This window comes from Rhineura floridana, chromosome 1 (assembly GCF_030035675.1).
Source record: "Rhineura floridana isolate rRhiFlo1 chromosome 1, rRhiFlo1.hap2, whole genome shotgun sequence".
NCBI lineage: Eukaryota > Metazoa > Chordata > Lepidosauria > Squamata > Rhineuridae > Rhineura > Rhineura floridana.
In genome coordinates this window covers 306,821,096-306,837,524 of record NC_084480.1, presented here as the reverse complement: position 1 = coordinate 306,837,524, position 16,429 = coordinate 306,821,096, and the positions used below count along the sequence as shown (strand labels likewise).

The window sequence follows — 16,429 nt, the reverse complement described above, 5'->3', positions numbered from 1 at the left end:
ACTATTCCAATATAAAAAAGCTGGGGCAGATATTAACCTGAGCTGGAAATAGATAATCGTGTTTGAGAAGGAGGAAAAAAATGGTTTGAGAATGGCATGGCTTTCCATAGCATATTCTAGCAGTAGCACCTCTCTTAGGCAGGGCTGGCCCAAGACGTTTTACTGCTGAGGCATAGGGCAAGATGGTGCCCCCCCACACACACCTCAAACCCAAGAATCTTTGCTCAACACTGGCAATGGGACACCCATCCTTTACCACATCTGACAGTAGAAAGTTAGCCTAGGTAGAAGTGTAGTCATCCAGGGATTTGGGGGGTTGGAGATACCTTACTTTTTTGGGAGCAGGGTCCCAACCAGGTCCCTATGTATGAGGAAATCAGTGTGAAAGGGAAGTGTGTTAGCCACTGAGGAGTCCTAGTCCTTTCATGGTGACTGGAGTCAATCAGAGTGAAAGGAGGTGAGTCAGCCACTGAGAAGACTCTTCTCAGTAGCTAACACACAGCCTCCCCTTTCGTGCTGATTGGCTCCTAGGGTCATCTTTTGTAGTGAAGTGTGGAGTCGGTGGTGATATGGAGAGCAAGGGAGATGAGGGAAAGTGGCAAAGAGGTGCTGCTGTGAGGGGTGTGGTGTGACTATCATGAAGAGAACCTGCACTTCTGAATTTGCCACTACACTACTGCTAGGGGAACCCAGGACAGGCAGAGTGGCACATAATGATTCAGCACCTTGCTGCTGCTTCCCACCTCCCCTGACTGTGGCAGCCACCTCACTGTCCAATGGTAGGTCTCTCTCTTTTTTATTATTTATTTATGATTTTCCAAAATATAAGCATACGTTGCATACTTTGGATTCCAAAGTACTTGCATATTATTACCTACAAAGGGAATGGCGTTTCTGTGGCGGCACCTCTGAACCATCACCATGAAATGTCTAGGGCTTAAAGAAGGAGTGGCAAATATGCATCCTGTGAATCATATCTGCCTCCCAAAAAAGCTTTTTGTGCCCCCCCCCACATGCCCATTTGGTTTTTTTTTATTCACCATTTTTTATTCACCAATATATTCACCATTCCACAGGTGATGGCATGGTGTCCTGCAGTGCACCTGAGGGCAGCAGGCTGCTTTAGGGAATGTATGGCAGTCCTGTGGCCTGTGAAGGGAAGGAAATTCTGTGCTTGCCATTAGGGTTGGCTGCTTACACCGGCCTTGACCCACCCTCCAGCACTGAGAGCCTTCCTAAGGAAGCTGCTTCAAGAAGAACTCTGACTTCTAGGTTGAAGCATTAAAGGAGGGATGCTAGGTCCTAACCTCATCATCTTTTTTGGGGGGGGGGTCTTTTTGATGTAAAAATATTAGATACGTTTACTTGACCCATTTGTGAGCTTTATGTTTGCTTAGATATATGTTAAATGATCAGCTGACACTATATTTATTATTATAATCATCATCATTATTATCATTATTATTATTTGCATTTTTGCACTCAGGTGCCTTGAAGCAACCTGCATAGTAAAAATAAAATAAAGACATTAAAATCCGATAAAACAAAAACTAAAATACGCATCCAACAATATTTAGTGTTGTAGTGATATTATACTTTTTTATTATATATTACTATTCATTTCATTTATGAATCATTTCCTATAAAGCACCGCAAAGTGATTTAATTGTTGCACTTCTGTATTCAGATAGTTTGTTTCTTCTGTGAACTGCTTTGCCCACAGAGGTATTTGTGGGAAAAGTGGCATGAACTTACTATGACTACATAGGTCTGATCCACAAAGGAGGGGATGTCCAGGGGTTCAAGAGGATCGGCTGGGAGGGGCTGTGTCTAGGGATGGAGGAGAAATTCAGTTCAGTTCACATTTTAAAACTGAATATGTCAAATTCACAACTTCAGAAACAATATGAGAACCAAAACACAGCTACCCTTCAAAATCCACACATATCCTAATTTTGCTATGTAGTTCTCCAACCAAACAATGTTTACAAAAATGCATATATTAGGGGAAAGTGTGCATAAAAACAAATGAATGAGTGAGGAAGCATACAAACATGTTAGGAGAAATTGCTTGCAAAAATGTGTACTTTAGTCACATTTGCATACAAACTTAGGCTTCTTAGGAGAAATTCACACTAAAATGCTGAAGGATTTCCATGAGTTTTTATTTTAAAAAATCACAAAATGCTGCAGAAATGTGGAGAAATGAATTTAAGACTGGAAAAATAAGAAATGGGGAGAATGGAAAATGACAGATCCAAGCTGGGATTACTGCGCCCTCCGCATCTGCCACCTGAGGCGATTGCCTAACACTGCCTAATGACAGGACTCACCCTGTCCGCACTGTTGTTGTTATTAGTTCTTACTGAGAGGCCCGGCACCAGTGGGTGGCTAGGCTGGGCCCTGGCTGAGGGCTCCTGTGGCCCCTCCTTAGGGTGGGAGGGTGGACCTCCAGCTCCATGATCTGCATAGGGTTGCCAGGTCGGAACAATCCAAAAACCTGAGAAAACGGGGGCAGGCCCTAGTAATGTCATGGGGTGGGCCCTAGTGACATCACGGGGCGGGCCCTGGTGATGTCATGGGGCGGGCTCTAGTGACATCACGGGGTGGGCCCTAGTGATGTCATGGGTGGGCCCTAATTATGTCATTAAGCATGATACATTAAGTATCAACCACAGTTGCTTGGAGCATACAATTAAAAAAAAAATTCTCTGATTGGAAATTAAAATAGAAATCTTACCTAAAAGAGGGTGTTCCCAAGTCCAGCTGAAGTGACAAGGTCATTCCTTCTCACAAGCTTAGGGTGCATGGATGCAAAATGGAAATGGACTGCCTTCGTCGGTCCCAAATAGGGTTTTCATGGTAAGCGGTATTCAGAGGTGGTTTACTATTGCCTTCCTCTGAGGCTGAGAGGCAGTGACTGGTCCAAGGTCACCCAGTCAGCTTCATGGCTGTCTGAGGATTCAAACCCTGGTCTGCCAAGTCATAGTTCAACACTTTTAGGGAACATTTAATCTAGCTTACTTGCTTCTGGCAAGAAGGGTTTACGTGCCCTCAGGCCAGGCCATTATAGGAAGAAAGGAGCTTAGTGTTGCAGAGATGTTAGATGGGAGCACAGATGGATGCTGTAGTTTGTCATGGGTGGCGGGAACTCTAACTGCGAGGGGGAAACTACGCTTCCAAGGATTCTTTGGGGGAAGTCATGCACTTTAAATGTGAGTTGGATGTGCATTATTTCTTGCTGTGAGCTGCTTTAGTTTCCTCTAGAAGCTAACAAGTAGGGCCCCAATACCAAAACAAAAAAATAAAAATTAACACATGGAAGGAATACACCAGGCATAGGGAACCATAGGACTTCCAGTTATGCCTCTGGTCCTGGGGAGTTGCAATTCAGAGCCATCCAGAAGGCCTAAAAAAAAAAAACAAGCAAAGCCCCCCCCTTTTTTTTAAAAAAAATTGAAATAAAAGAACATAAGGTTGCCAGTGGTAAACTTACCAGAGTCAAACCCACAACATTTTAAAGGAATTTATACACCTACACACCTGATCATGTGTAAACAATTAAATAGCTGAAGTTAGTTCAAAGCTTGTAACTAAGCTACAATCCAATACACACTTACCTGGGAGCAAGTACCATTGAACCCAATGGAGCTTACTTCTGAGTAGACATGTATTGGTTTGTAGTAAGAAGTGGGGGATGATTATATTGGATGGCAGTGGTGAAAACAACCCTTAATCCTCTGCTGAATTTTCCTCTGAGTAGCTGCCTTTTGTGTTTATTTATTTAAGGCATTTATACCCCACCCTTTAGCCAAAAGGGCTGGGAGACTGTTACTTGTGTCTGCTGTATAATGGCCAAGGGTGTTGCTAGCAGCAATGCAGTGGCAAATTTAGGAGTGCAGGGTCCCTTCATGAAAGTCACAGCCACACCCCTCCCACCTTTCCCTCTTCTGCTGCTGGGTTGAGAATGAGATCCTTGCTAATGCATTCTTCCACAACAGAGGTCCCTAGGAGCCTATAGGCATGAAAGGGGATTTATTAGCTACTGAGAAGAGTCTGCTCAGTGACTTACCTCCTTTTACTCTGATTGGCTCCAATCAGCAGGAAAGGACAAGGATGCATGTTAGAAGACTCTTCTAAGTGGCTAACACACTCCCCTGTCATGTTGATTGGCTCATAGAATGCTGGAAACACAGGGATTCTGCTGAGACCCTGCTCCCAAAAAAGTAAGGCATCTAAGACTCCCCGAGACCCTGGACGACTACACCCTTGTTGCTAAGTTCTTGAAAAACTCTGGGCAACAATCTGCATAAATGTATACAGTGCTTCTGGGCAAATTAAAATAGTGTGTGTACACACAATATATTTAAAGCATGTTTCTCCTTCCCCAAAGAATCCTGGGAACTGTTGTTTGTTAAGGGTGCTTGAAATTTTAGCTGTGAGGGGTAAACTACATTTCCACAATTCTTTGTGGGAAGCCACACACTTTAAATGTACGGTGTGTATGCAGCCTGGGATCTCACTGGCACTGTAGTTTGCTGCCCTATGAGCAAAATAAAAATAAACATGTGTTTTTAAAAAGTGGGGAGTAGCAGATCTTGGTCTAGCAGAAAAGACCCAGGGCTCAACCTCCCCTGATAATGCCCCTAGCGATTGCAGATTATTATAAATAATAATTAATGCAGTTTATAGCAAGCAAAAAAGACGGGTCTCTGCCCTGAGATGTTTAGAACAGAAAAATAAGATGAAGTCTTTCTTCTGGTTGACCCAATTCATTTTAGAGGAAAAGACTCTAAAGCCCATCCCAAGCCTAGTTACTCCAAAGCAATCCTCACGAAATTCAGTGGGCTTTCTCGCACCCAAGCGTGTTTAGGATTGCAGTCTTCATCCTGGAGGAAGAACATGCTTTCTTGGAAGTAACTATCATAGGAGGTTCCCAAAGGGGGCACAAGGCTGCAGCAAGTTTTTCTGAGTAAATGAACACTTACAGAGAAAGAGAGAAAGAGAGAAAGAAAGAAAGAAAGAAAGAAAGAAAGAAAGAAAGAAAGAAAGAAAGAAAGAAAGAAAGAAAGAAAGAAAGAAAGAAAGAAAGAAAGAAAGAAAGAAAGAAAGAAAGAAAGAAAGAAAGAAAGAAAGAAAGAAAGGGTGGAGAGCAATTTCTGGTTTCACCAGCCCATGTATCTCCACCCCGAGCAGAGAGTGAGTCTGCTACAGGCTGCTGGTGCTTGGGAGAAAAAGGCTCCCAAGCATGCAAGAGAAGAGGTGAGGGAGCCCTGGGATCAGTGAGGGAAAGAAGCGGAAGGGGGGATAGAGCAGGGGGAGGGAGAGAAATACCAATGTTTCTCACGCAAAATAAAAATAAACAGACAAAGAAATCAAAGGGGGAGGGGAGAAAGGGGAGGGAAGTCAAGGACAGGGAGAGAGGATGCCTCTAAATGCAGGGGGGGGAAGGTGGGACGCTATCCTGGGTGAGCTGGAGCTGGAAAAGAGGCAGCGCCCGATGTGTCATCCTCTTATTGCCTGCACTTGGAATGCCACTGCTCCCCGGCCACAGCTGCTCATCAGCTCTAGAGCAGCTAGAACTCCCTAAAACCCTCAAAGCCGGGGCATTTGCCAGCCAGCCAACTCACCTCCTACTTGCTCCAATTTGCTCCACGCCACAGAAGAAGCCTGGGTTCGGCTCTCATTGGGCCTCAGGGGCAGCCAATGAGAATGAGAGGTGGTGCTTGGGAAGGCAAATGGAGTCCTTCCCCTGAGGTGTGCACGTCTGCATGCAAAGGAGAGAGAGAGAGAGAGAGAGAGAGAGAGAGAGAGAGAGGAGGCAAAGCAGATAGAAGAAGCAAGGGGAAAATTGGCGTCTGCATGACTGGCTCCTCGCTCCTGGGAGTCCACAATAGCTGGAGATTAAACAACATGGGGGCAATTCTGGCCGGAGGTGAGAAAAGCAGGGGCGGGGCCGGAGTCTCCGGCTGTTTGCCGGAGACCTGGCATCGCTAGATCTGCAGCAGCATCACATCTTGTCACCTGATACTGCCATGGATCACGGAGTGGGAGCTGCCAGGCACCCCCCCCGATACAGGCGGTGCGGGCTTAAATAAGCCTGCCCGCCTCACCTACCTGTAGCATTAGTGTGTAAGCATGCACTCCTTGTGTGCTGCATGTGCATGCCTGCCACCACCCAAGATGGCGGTGGGTATTGTTACCAGGTCTCCGGTTATTGGCCAGAGTCTCCAGTTTTTGGGGGGCTCCTCCGGCTCTCCGGCTAGCACCCCTTAATCTCAGGACTCTCAGCTTCAATTTTTAAAAAAAAAGTTTCTAGGTGGTCTGGTTCCTGAGATATACACCAAAATGTCAGCCGCCCCTCCTGTGACTGTTTAATCTATTTACCTGATACAAAGCTGAAGTTGGTTCCTAGTTCCCAGTTCCTTATTTGCTTGAAAGTTCAAAATACTAAAAAAGAAGAAGAGTTAACAACTACAGCAACTTCAAACTAAATGTAACATGTCTCTGACCCCCAAAATATATGTTGGGCTACCCTGTATGATATATCACTCTGATCGGGGGACTCTCCCCATCAACAATAACAATACATTTATGCAATCAGAATCATCAGGCCTCTGATATTATCATAAATATATAATGATGTCATAAAATCATAAAAAATAAGTAACTGGGGGTGCCCACCCCAAACTCTGCTCTGGAACAGGACAAATCATATACCCCAGGAAAGGGGAGGGTGTCCTCTATGAGATATAACTGCGTCCCGCCTGGCCTAGAGCTTCTGCTGGGAGCAGGGCACGGAGGAGGGCATCTATGCAAAATCAAAATGGAAAAAAACACATAGAAAAAAATAAGTAACTGGGGGTTCCCACCCCAAAATCTGCTCTGGGCCAGGACAAATCATATACCCCAGGAAAAGGGAGGGTGTCCTCTACGAGATGCCACTGCGTCCTGCCTGGCCTAAACCTTCTGCTGGGCGCAGGGGAAGGTTGAGGTCATCTATGCAAAATCAAAGCAGATCAAAACATACAGGAAAAATAAGTAACTGGGGGTGCCCACCCCAAAATCTGCTCTGGGACAGGATAAATCATATACCCCAGGAAAGGAGAGGGTGCCCTCTACGAGATGCCAGTGCATCCCATCCGGCCCAGAGCTTCTGCTGGGCACCGGGCACGCACGGGTGCATCAATGCAAAATCAAAATGGACAAAAACACATAGAAAAAAATAAGTAACTGGGGGTACCCACCCCAAAATCTGCTCTGGGCCAGGACAAATCATACACCCCAGGAAAGGGGAGGGTGTCCTCTATGATATGCCACTGCGTCCCGCCTGGCCCAGAGTTTCTGCTGGGCGCAGGGGAAGGATGAGGGCATCTATGCAGACAGAAAGGGTAGAGAATCTTCTTACTCTTACTCATTTCTCAGACCTCTTTCTGAAGTGAAGGGTCAAATCTGTAAAGAAGTTTGGAGCAGCCACATTAAAATATAAGGGCAGGGCATTCCAGGCATGGGGTTGCCAACCCTGCTTGGAGATGGTTGTCTTTGCAGAGGATCCCTAGTCAAGGTTTACCAACAGCACAATCCAAACTATATCTACTCAGAAGTCAGTCCTGTTGAGTTCTATGGGGCTTAATCCCTTAGTAAGTGTGTTTAGAATTATAGCCTTCAGGGGCATCCATCTTTACTCCCGAATGCTCCCATCTAACATCCACAACACTAGGCTCCTTTCTTCCTACAGTGACCTTCTGGTGACTGGCCTGGCCTGAAGGCACTTAAACCCTTCTTGCCAAAAGCAAGTAGGCTAGATTAAATGTTCCCTACCCAGGCTCCATCTTTTAGATAAGATGTCTAGCTTAATTTCCAGTCAGATTTTTTTTAATTGTACGCTCCAAGCAACTGTGACTGATGGTTAATGTATCATGCTTAATGACATCACTCGGGCCCGCCCCGTGACATCACTTGGGCACTCCCCGTGACATCACTTGGGCCCGCCCCTAAAATCTCAGGTTTTGGGATGCTTCTGACCTGGCAACCCTAGCGGTGGGGGTGTACCTAAAGGGTTGTCACCCCTGCCACCATCTTGGGTGATGGCAAGTGTGTGCTCACAACATGCAGGGTGTGCATGCTGACACGGGAGTAGGTGAGGTGGGCGGGTCTTATATAAGCCCCATGCTGCCTGTATCAGGAAGGGGTGTTCGGGTGTATGGTACTGCGGGCCTGGGGCAGGCTAGTGCCTAAGGGCCCGGTCATGCCTGGTGCTGACCCTGCTTACTGAGGCCCCATAAACCAGGATCATAGCCACTCTAAAGCAAGATCACACAGCTACAGTTTCCAGAGTGGTTTAACAATCTATCACCCTTCAGAGAGAACTCTGGACCAGGGATGTGTTTGAATTTCACAAAATTCGAATTTGACACCGGATTTCCTATTTATTCGCTTTTTCTTTTTTCTGTCCTCATGGATTGGGATTTTTAATAATTCACCTCACAAATATCAATATCAATATTTTCCTTAACATTTCAATATTAATATTGATAAGAGGAAAATATCAATATTTTTTTAAAATGTATGAAAAATATATTAATATTTTTGTAGGAAAAAAAACAAATCAGTATTTATTACAAATGGCTGATCTCCAACGAAGCGGTAATGGAAGGAAGTTCAATTGAGCGAAAATCGAACCGGCACAGAAATGCGGATCCCACCCTATTCTAGACATTGTAGCTTTGTGAGGGGAATTGGAGTCTCCTAACAACTCTCATCATCTTTAACAAACTACAGTTCCCAGGATTCTTTGGGGGAAGCCATGACTGCTTAATATGGTATGCTACTGTTTTAATTGTAAAACAACACCTCAAAAATAACGATTAAGTGCTTTTTGTACGTTGCTTCTGACAACTTTCAGTGATTATAGTGTTCCTTCAAGCTTTTTCTGCCACACAATTTTTAAATGTTGTCACGACAGGCATTTATTCATTTCTTTAGCTACCTTCCCATGAAAAGCTGAAGACCCAAATGTACCTATTAAACATGTGTTTTTTAAAAACATCTCAGAATGCATAGTGCAAACCAAGAAAATCCTGGCACTGAGAAATATCCCTCTTCTATCATGCCAAGGTTGTAAGATTTTAAGCAGCAAATAAAAACAAGAAGACTGTGCTTCATATTAAACATTAAGCAAAAGCTATTGTGTTTTGTTTGCTTGCTTTGTGTCAGCACTGAAAGAAAAAAAAGGGAAAGAAAGGTTTAGATTTGGCTCCCCTGTTCTATTTAGGAGTCTACCCTATACCTATTCAGATCATTGGCCCATCTAGCTCAGTTGGTCTGTCCCAGCCTTCCCCAACCCGGTGCCCGCCAAATGCTGTTGGAGTACAATTCCCAGAATCCTTGACCATTCTTCATGCTGGCTGGGCTAATGGAAGGTATAGTTCAAAACATCTGGAGGACATCACATTGAGGAAGATTGGTTTATATTGCCTGGTTATGGCTCTACTGGGTTTCAGACAGGAGTCTTACCTGGCCCTGCCTGGAGATGCTGGGGTTTGAACCTGGGAATGAGCAGACATCACAGATGCTGACAAAGAAGGTTCCCTGGGGAGACCAGTTCATTATTATTGTTATTACCATCATTGCCATTTATAACCTGCCGTTCACCCAAAGGTCACAGGGCAGGTAACAATTTTAAAATATGACATTAAAATCCATTTGAAAACAACCTGCATAGCTTCACCAGAAGTATCGAGAAAGGCCTCCCATAGGTATTCAGAGACCTTGACTCCTTAGAAGATGAAGGTCAACTTGCATACTATCCAACTGTCCCTACCTACTATGAACAATTCCTAATTGCTGTTACATCTTCCTAGAAAATCACAATCCCTGTTTTTTTGGTGGCCTGTTGTGCTGACATGCTCCTCTGCAATGCCTGTATCAGGCAGTAGGGTTATTCATTGTTGGGGAGGAAAAAGATAGCAGGCCACACTTGCAAGTTGAGTTCTTCTCTGGATCAGGTTTAAATCTGAGCTGAAGAAGAACTTGTAGGATTGTAATGCTCTCTTTATATTTGAAAGGAGTTTTACAAGCCACCAAGTGTTGCATTTCCAAGCCATTCTGTGACATCACTGGTGCAAACCAGCCTGCTGGTGAAGTTTAGTCTATCACCTGGAACACATGCCTAGGTAATGGAAGAAGTTCACATATCTACCTGTAAGTCACTAATTGATAAAAGAAAGACTGCCAATCCCTACAGTATAGAGTTTTCTCTCTGGAGTCTCAAAGTGTCCTTTGTTGGGTCCAGAGCTTGGAAAAGTTACTTTTTTGAACTACAACTCCCATCAGCCCAATCCACTGACCATGCTGGCTGGGGCTGATGGGAGTTGTAGTTCAAAAAAGTACCTTTGCCAAGCTCTGGTTGGGTCCCCTTTCAAAACAGTGGTCCTCCTTCTATAACTTGTGGGCTCTCTAGTGGGCATGTCCTACTTTGGTTAGTCCTAGAGGTGGAGAGCACCAGATAGGAGCAGGGCCATTCTCAATGGTAGCTCATCCGCCTTGCATGCAGAAGGTCCTAGGTCCAATCCCTGGTATCTCCAGGTAGGGCTGGGAATGCCCCCTGTGTGAAACCCTGGAGAGCCACTGCCAGTCAGTGTAAACAAGACAGAACCATGGTCTGACTCAGTATAAGGCAGCTTCCTATGTTCCTGTGTTTTGTTCCTATGACTGAGAGCCACAATTTTGATTTCTGGGATTGCCCCAGGGTAGAGCTACATCAAGAGCATTGTGGGAAATTAAACTGGTTGCCACCCAGTCACCTAGCACTGCCTGTTGCTTCCAGAAGAAAGACTTAAAGGGGGGAGGCAGGCATCTGTGGTAGACTATGTCAGGACACTGGGCCCCTACTACTGTTTGAGGATACCACTTATCAATGCCAGGCCTCTCTTGTCCAGGGATGGGGAACCTTTTTCAGCTCAAAGGCCACATTCTCGTCTGAGCAACATTCTGGGGGCCATATGCCAGTGGTGGGTGGGGCTAGAGGAGGAAGTGGATGGAACAACAGGTGCAGATTTTACCCTTGCGCATCAGGCTAGTTTCTACAGACACTCGCACATCCCTCTCTCTCCTCCATCCAGGCAAGCAAGTGTCATAATCAGAGTTCACGGACACATTCTGACCAGGCAAAAACACTCTGGGAAGGGCTCTGAGGGCCAGACAGAGAAGTCTGGAGGGCCACATTTGACACCCAGGCCTGAGGTTCCCCACCATTCTCTCCTATCCAACAACGACTGATCTCTTTCGGAGATTCTGTCTCTCCACTGTCACAACACAAATTCTAGCAGCTTGCTGAAACCATCAGAGCAAGTCACAACTCTGAAGAAAATTGCATTTCCTTGCTTTTTTTTTAAACGACCTTTAAAGAAGTGATAGCACTAAAAATAAACAAGCAAAGCCAGCAGCCGCAAAGGAATAATCTCACCCAGCGAAGTAATTTTTCAGGCAAAAATGACTCAGCCATTTTCCACTGAAAGACAAATCTCCTTGGGAAGAAAAAAAAGGGGGGGAATGTAGGCTGCTTTATGTAACAACTGCCTACATTTCTGCTTTGAAAATTAAAGAGCTGCTTGAGGAAGTATGTATTCCAAACCGTTCATGTACTGTGGCAACACATTTTCCCAGCTCTATGGCTGAAATATTAACCTCCAAAAGTACTTCCGAACATCTAGAAATATATAACATGACTAACTTTTTAAATGCTTGGAGGAGGAAAAAAGAAACATCTTCAAATGAAGCCAGAATCTTAAATACAGTCATGTCAGTGGATGGTAATGGGAAATCATTCATGTGGGAGGATCTGAAGTCACAGGCAGTGGTAGATTGGGATCTTAAACCACAAAGTGCTGCATTAATTTACATAACAGTTCAAGGTGCTGGTTTTTGTGTAGAAAGCCCTATACAGCTTGGGACCAGGAAAGGTGAAATATTTATTTATTTATTATTTGATTTACATCCCGCCCTTCCTCCCAGCAGGAGCCCAGGGCGGCAAACAAAAGCACTAAAAACACTCTAAACACCATAAAAACAGACTTTAAAATGCATTAAAACACAACATCTTTTAAAACATTTTTAAAAAAGATTTCAAGACTTTTTTTTTAAAAGGTTAAAAACATTGGGGTTTTTTTAAAAAAAAAAGTTTTAAAAACATATTAAAAAGCAACTCCAACACTGAAGCAGACTGGGATACAAATAGCATCTCACCAATATGTTCCCAATCAATCACTGCACTCTGAGGGCCTCCTGCAGATATCATCATAGCAGAAGGTCCACTCCAGACAATATAGGAATTGGTCCTTTAGTGCTGTGGCAGCCACCCTCTGGAATTCCCTCCTGTAAATATTGGACAGGCACCATCACTCTTATCTGTTTGGTGCCTATCAAAACCCTCCTTTTCCAACAAGCCTTGGAGAGCTTTTCAAGTCTGTATGCGTATAGGAATTCTTTTTAGATGTTTTAGTTGTTATATCATTTGTGTATTTGCCACCCTGGGCTCCTTTGAGAGGATGGGTGGGATGATGATTATGATGATATGATAGGGAGGGACATAGAAAGGTGTCGTATACTGAGTCAGATTATCGGTCTATCTAGCTCACAATTGTCTGCATTGACTTTGGTTCTACCTGCAGTTGCTGGGGATTGAAATTGGGACCTTCTGCATGCAGAGCAGATGCTCTACCACGGAGTAGGGATTGGCCAAGCTGTCCAGTTCTGTTTCTCTCATTTCTCCTTTTCCAAATCTTATTTCCAGTTGCCCATATTTCCACACCATCTTACTTTTTCTTTTTTTTAAAAAAAAAGTTATCCGGAAAATTCATCAGCATTTTAATATGAATTTCTCCTAATGTACAGTTTTGTTTGCAATTTTATATAATATCACACATTTTAAAAAGCAATTCCCCCCCAATATAACACATTTTTGTATGTTATTTTTACTAATATATACATATGTATTCCCCCTGTAGTCTGAAGTGATATTGTCCTTCTAGAGCTGCACCATGTGATTCTCCTAACCGTGTAGCTTGGCTCTGAGTTAACTAAAATCTCCTGGTTCTGGATGTTAGGCCTTAGCTGCCTCTGGGTATTTGCTTTAAGGAATTTTAATGTTAGTTTTTGCTTTTGGAAACCTGATCATTTGGGCAGCTGTCCTCATCGACAGATTGGACACTTCACTCTAGTTCTTTTTTTAGTTGATTAAAAAAAAACAACCCAAAGATTTTGCTTTGTCTTTTTCTCCCAGCAGTTGCCAAACTCAGGAATGTTCTTCTAAAATGAAGCTTGCTGTAAAGAACAGATTGTACTTGCAAGCAATATTCCATTGTCAAGGGTTAAGGAAATGGTTCTTTTGCATAGTAGGCTATCCATGCAGAGAAAGCATTTTGAAATAGCTGGCCGGCCCCCAGCCGTTCCTAAATGGAAAACTCAGACAGCGCTGTCTTGGTTTGCTACCAGAGTGGAAATTGCCGAAAGGATGCAGGGGGCCGTGCGGGTGCCTGCCAGGAAGCCGTATTTTCTCATCTACGCTTCTTAAGCAAAAACCTATAAATCATTCTCCGCCATCAGGCCATTGCTTTAGTTCTGTTTCTTATAAACACAGCAGCAGCCTGAGATGAAATATGAGCCAAGCCAAGGCTGTTGGATTACCCAGGCTGTTCCGTGGAAGGGAATATTCTACCAACATATGGCAACCAGGCGGCTTTCAGAGAGCCCAAAGCATAACATTCTGCAGTCCAACAGCATGTAGGTGGTCCGTGATGTTAACCCTCCATTAGTTTCTATGCTAACTCTATTCTTACTGGTTCTATAATTCAGCCTGCACACTAGTACCTACCTGGCAGCTCAGTATCTTGGGATAGTAGCTACCACTGCAAAAGCCTCATCATGTGCTATGATGTGGCTAGGGTTGCCATTTCCTTTTCTTTTTCTGGCTCTGCTCTTGTTGCCTTTAAAACAACATCCCCCTGTCAAACAATTTAGCTTTTCCTGGCATGAAGATAAAGTCCTGGTGGAAAACATACCCCGCATCATTTCACAGCGTCGAGCTGCTGTGACAAGGCACAAGAGCAGAGGCAGTAAAAAATGTTGGCAAACCTAGATGTGAAAGGCAGGGACTGGCTAGGATCTGGCAGAAAGGCTCTTGCACCGCCACTGCAAGTTTGCAAGTGGTAGGGTTTCATTTTACAAAATATTGTTCTTGGCTATAGACTGTGGTAGGGAGAGTAGTTAACCATGAGTCCCAGTTTGAATGACATGCTAAGCCAAACCTTGGTTTAGGGCAGCATGCAAGGGCAGTAAAAAGGACCGGGGAGGAGTAAAGCGACTACCAGCACCTCTCCAGAAGCACACACATTTGTGTGGTCTTCATAAGCTGGAGTTTGCCTTTACTGTGCAGTGTGAACCACGTCAATGTCTTAGCAATAATCAGTGGTGGAATGGGGTGGCAGCAACTCCCTGACCTCCTGGCAGTGGAGTTGCTGCTGCTTCCTGAGAGGGAGAGGGGTGCAAATACACAATATGACAGTACTGTCAGTGTGTTTGCACAAGGCTAACCTCCTTGGCACCTTACCCCTCCCACTCTCCCTCCCAGGAAGCAGCAGCGGCTTACCTGACAAGGTCAGGTAAGTGCTGCCACTCCATCCTGCCATCTGGTACTACATATTAGGATCTTTGGATGAAGTCCTACTAGCAGTGGTGGATGGTGGCCCCATGTCAATGGCACAGTGGAATCCACTCCAGGTTTTAGTCTGAAGCACCTTGGACAGCTCCTTGAAAGTTTGGACTAAAACCCAGAGTGGATTCCACTGCCCCACTGACATAGGAGCCACCAGCCTTCACTGCTTGCTAGGGCTTCTGGGCAAGTTCAGCTATGGCACCTTCTTTCCAAAGAGTTCTGCTCTTTGAAGTCCACAACTTTAATTCACTGTTAGGTTTTCTATGTGCTGTCTTATTTTTAGCAGGCCACCGGAGCACAGCATAATTTTAATTCTGTTCGGTATATTATTCTTGGCTGTCTTTTAACAAATTAATAATGGATTTTAAGTGGTTTTTCCAAAGAGTTGTTCTTGAATTGTTTTCAAACGTAGTCGTTTTATATTCTTATTCATTTAAGACATTTCTCAGAACGTGTGTGTCCTGAAACACCCAAAACAGGCATAGATGTATGTCAAAAGAAAACTAAAATTGAGATAAAAAGCACATAATAGGTAACAATAGCCAACAAATGCACCAAAGAAATCAAAACAAATGTGTCTGGAATGGGAAACTTTTTCCTTACACTTACTTATGGAAAGCGGGTTGTGGTTCCATTTTGTGAGTAGAAAGGTGGAAGTAGAAAATAGAACAAATGTGTACATAGTATCATTCTGTAGTTAGGCATTAGGTGGCGCTGGACTTAAATGTATTTGGGTGGAGTCAAGAGGTCCCTGTTCCTGCTCTGTTCTTGCTGGAGAAAGACAATAAAGTACTTGTCCAGCTTCCTGATTAGCGTACCCTCTACCCTCAAAGCCTTCCATGGCCATGAATAAGATTATTTCCTTCCTTTCTTCCTATATCTTTAAACAGCAGGTTCATATACATCTAGAGGGCTCCCTTTCCATTTATTAAAGAGTATGAGGACCTTTGCTACAATGAAAGGCTACAGCATTTGAGGCTTTTTAGTTGTAAAAAAACTGACTTAGGGAATCTGATATGGCCCCATACCTTGGAATGAAGGTCCTTAAAGAGGTCTGGGCCTGACCAGTGCCTGATTGGGAGGGCACATGCCAACCCTACCTAGGTAGGCAGTGCCATTGTATGTTTTAATCACTAGGTGGTAGTAGTTCTACTAACTAGAGCAGAGTTGGGAGTTATCTTTTGCAGTTCTTTTTCCTGTTTGAGAAAGGCAATAAAGTTCTTGTCTAGCTTTCTGGCTCATAGGTCTCCCAAGCCTATTCCATGATGGGAGAAAGGTGAGATGTGCAGCCCATTTCAATCAGGACAGGATCATTAGGCATGATATAGGGCACCAGATTCCATCCCTGACTCTTTCTCTGCTCTTGCCCGGTCAGGTCATGTGAGCAGTAGAAGGAAGCATCTGCAGCAGCCAACTCAGCCGGACGACAAAACTGGAGTGCCGTCCACCACTTTAACCCAGATTACTAAAGTGACTCACAGTTTTAAACGGAGCCAGAGAATCCATACATCAGGCCGATTTTCCTGTCTCTGACAGCTGACAAACAATGATTCTGCAAAAAGACAATGCATTCAGTTCCTGATGTGGCTCATTGGGTATATTTGGCATGCCAGATGCCCATGTCAGAGCAAACAACCCGTAAAGATTATTTTATATGGCAGTCAAGATGGAAGCACCAGCCTTTAAATGTCCAGCTTTCTGTTCTGTGTCTTTATT

The 16,429-nt window shown here is 44.2% G+C and overlaps 1 long non-coding RNA gene across 3 annotated transcripts in view; it reads right to left on the bottom strand.

The window, feature by feature from the left end:
- Positions 1–16,429, bottom strand: part of LOC133376058 (uncharacterized) — a 37,580-nt gene that overhangs the window by 11,151 nt on the left and 10,000 nt on the right. For 2 of the 3 annotated variants that reach the window (XR_009760398.1, XR_009760396.1), the window contains exons 4-7: positions 16,193–16,265; positions 9,517–9,591; positions 6,388–6,450; positions 1,756–1,830 (exon numbers count right to left, since the gene is read on the bottom strand). This is a non-coding gene — a long non-coding RNA (uncharacterized LOC133376058). Of the gene's footprint in view, positions 1–1,638; positions 1,831–6,387; positions 6,451–9,516; positions 9,592–16,192; positions 16,266–16,429 lie in introns of those variants that run through there. The other variant, XR_009760397.1, reaches the window with a different exon arrangement.